Consider the following 3,385-nt stretch of genomic DNA (forward strand, 5'->3'; position numbering starts at 1 on the left):
GTGGGCCTGCCCGTTGCCGCTCCCCTCGGTGTCCTGAGCCAGCCCATCACGGCGTGTCCGCCCGCCCGCCAGACCGCCCAACGGGGAGCATCGCTCATTATGACTGCGGCCGCCTTGCAGATGTTACTGCTGTTAGTAATTCAGGAAGCCCTGCCTTGCCGGGGTCATTAGTTGCGTATATTATGCTGAGTTTCAGAATAATTAGTTTATAGGAAACAAGGAAAAAGAGCTGACGGGAGGAAATGTGACTGGTCAAGATGAAAGTCAAACAGCTGAATCAATGGCATCAACCCCGAAACAAATTGTACCAAGTCCGTTTCTTCTAATCTTCTCAAGTACTAAAACTTACTGACCTGGAAAGGAATCCTTCTGTAGGGGCTCAGCATCTCTGAAACCTGATGTGTAATCTCTCACTGGCTCCATGTAAAAAGAATGAGAGATGTATTTCCTGTTTCTAGAGTTTTCTTTTATATGCTAAATTCTTGCACGCTTATATGCCAAGTTCTTAGATCTTTATTTATTTTTATATTGCAGTTTTATTAGTTCAGGCATTGTCATGACTGATAAGCAGCTGTTAGTGCCAGTAAGGGTCCATTGATTATTTTTATATTATTATTTGGAAGAAAAACAGAATGGGAAAAAGCAGAAGATGATGATAGCAGGTGGTACTGATGTGAATAAAGGTTTGCTTGTGAGGTACACATAAATTAGGACTATTTTCTTCAGGAAAAGATTTCAGAATAACAGCTTGGAAATAAAGGAAGTAATTTCAACACTTGACTCAGACAGTCATTACATATTCCTACAATTACTCTATTTCATACAGAATAATTGCAACAATGACTAACAGTTAAAACACAGCCTAACCTGAGGTCCTTTCGTCACCCTGAAGTACCAGTTTGAGCCAACATTTTGCAGTTCCAGGCCACCCTTCATTTGCCTTCTCCCCTGTTCCCTCCTTTATTTGGACTCTTAAATAAAAGTCATTTTCAGACACATCTTCAATTTTTCTCACACCCTGAACCAGGGACCAGGTTTCTCCTAGGTTTAGAATAAGTTCTGTGGTGTAGTTTCTGGAAAAGATACTGGTGATTGTATGTTAATTTCCACTGAACCTCTAGATCCCCAGAAATATTTTTTTCTATATCCAGAATTACAAACTCGTAAAACAACTAGGGTATTCTGAGGAACTGTCTTAAGCTACCCTTACTGGTAGACAAATTTTAGGTAGTAATCACTAAAGAGAAGTGTGTAAGATTGTTGTTGTTTTAATCAAGTGCACTTACTCTTGCTAAAGTTTAGATCAAGACTGATGAAAAAAAAAATAGGTTTTTATATGTCTGACATTTAAAAATCTAAGTGCTTTTCTTACAAAAGGCCCTGAAATAGAAACACCTATTATTTTGTGTGGTGTAAAATGTTCCTTCCAGTTATGGAGACATCAGTAACCCTGGAGTATAACATTTAAGAGTTAAACAGGTTCCTCACGCAGTAACACCCACATGGAGAAAGTTCCAGGAGCTTAAGTCATTAAATTAATCCTGTCACATCAGCTTTGTGGGAGGAGAGATCTTGTACCTTGTGGAAAAGGACATTTGAGGCCACATCAGACAAGCTGATGGGACCCAGAGGGGCCTGAGGGACACCTTGGTGCCCTGCATTGTTTCTGGAAGTTGGCTGCCCAGCAACTACTTCTTGGCTTCAGGGTGTGAGTTGATGCAGGTAGACTGCTTGTCCCCTAAGTATCTTGCAAGCATTTTAGGGTTTAATTTCTCTATTTTATTGTATTTTTTAATAAAGGAATCTTTCTCTGACCATCTTTTCTTTTTTTTCCAGCTGACCTCTTTATAAGCACCTGGAAAAAAAACAGGTTCCTCAAAGAGCTACAGATTCTGCTTAGACAGAGCAGCAGCTTTCAAAACATGAGGAAGGGGGAAAATCAAGCATAAGATGTTAAGATGTATGTGGGGGTCAGTTGGAGCATGAAAACCTCAAAAAAAAAAAAATCCTATCCAGCCTTTTTATCTCTTCTTTGAAGATGAGAGAGGAGTGGGACTGGACAGTTTTGCTGGGAGTTTGGGAACAATTATTACTGCTGAGACAGGTATAAATTATTACAGACCAGGATCTTCAGTGTGGACTTTAGGGGCAGATGCTCGGGAAAGCAAGGGAACAGGAGCATGCACAGCAAGGGAGGCAGGGGAGCAGGGAAGCGGGGAAAAGAGAAGGTTTGAGCACAAAATCGTACAGAAAGGGATGACAGTGTAAAAAGCTTGAGACATCAGGCTCACCTTGTGCTGGTTCTTCACAAAGCTCATTTCCTAACAGCCCTTTCACATCCATAGTCTGCTCAAAACCGACTGAAACCTACAGAAATCCCACCTGCTGTTGTTAATTTAAAAAAAAAAAAAAAGGGTTAAAGATGCTGGAGAGTCTTATTTCCTCACAAATTCCAGAAACTGTCTTCTGCAACCTTTAGAATCTGCAAGGTTTTACTCCAGTTCCAGTAAAGCTGGCTTAAAAGCTGACCTTTTGCTTCTTAGAAACGTGTTTTTATTACCTTTTCATGTCAATTTTTAAAGTCAACTTTTCCTTTCCAGGACTCTATTTATAATGTGACTTTTTAGTATGATGAGTTCATTGTTAAAAGCAATGTTACTGTCAAAATTAGTGTTCATTCTTTTTACCCTATTAGATTCACAATGCATGTGAAACTGGCTATTTAAAAAAAAAAAAACAAAACAGTAATAATTTGCTGAAGTCAGCTCTGTGACTAAGTACTAAGTAGTCATTTGTGTGGAGGCTGAAGTCTGTAGTATTTGCATGTCCTGCGTGTTGCAAGTAGAGTTTTTATCTGACAAGACAGTGCTTGGAGGGATGAAAAAGACCTATTTAGAAAACGTTGGTTTAGGTGTAAGACACATCCCCGTGTTAAACAAAAATTAACAGCCTTCCTCTCTACTTCCCAGCCTCTGGGCTGAGTGGAAAACAAGCAAACTCTGCCCGGACACTCGAATTCCTGTTGCCTGTCGCTGAAGAGCTGGCACTGGGCAAGTCTTCTGGCTTTGCCACCTCTGGAAAGGTGGAGAACCCGTGTGTTTTATGTGTGGGTCGGGTTCGCTGTGCCTGGTCTGGCCCCAGAGAATCCTGCAGATGCTTCTGCCAGCCCAAGACGGGGACAGGGTTGTGGGAAAGGGGAGATGAAGGAGCAACTGCAGCTTTGGGGTGGCTCTGGTGACCTTTGGTGGCCCAGCACACGACGGAGGAGCTGTGTCAGGCGAGCAGCGGGCCGAGGCCAAGCACGGCCGCCTGCCCTGACCCCGGGAAGCACCGGGCGAGGCTGCAGCCCGCGGTGCCCGCAGAGCCGCGCTGCCCGCAGAGCCGC

The 3,385-nt window shown here is 42.7% G+C and overlaps 1 protein-coding gene across 1 annotated transcript in view; it reads left to right on the forward strand.

Annotated features, from left to right (window-relative positions):
* The window catches only part of NCEH1 (neutral cholesterol ester hydrolase 1), a 19,822-nt gene that overhangs the window by 875 nt on the left and 15,562 nt on the right, over positions 1 to 3,385 (forward strand). The gene's annotated exons all lie outside the window — the stretch shown is intronic.

The sequence above is a fragment of the Chaetura pelagica genome, unplaced genomic scaffold (assembly GCF_000747805.2).
Source record: "Chaetura pelagica isolate M959 unplaced genomic scaffold, ChaPel_1.0 scaffold648, whole genome shotgun sequence".
Lineage (NCBI taxonomy): Eukaryota > Metazoa > Chordata > Aves > Apodiformes > Apodidae > Chaetura > Chaetura pelagica.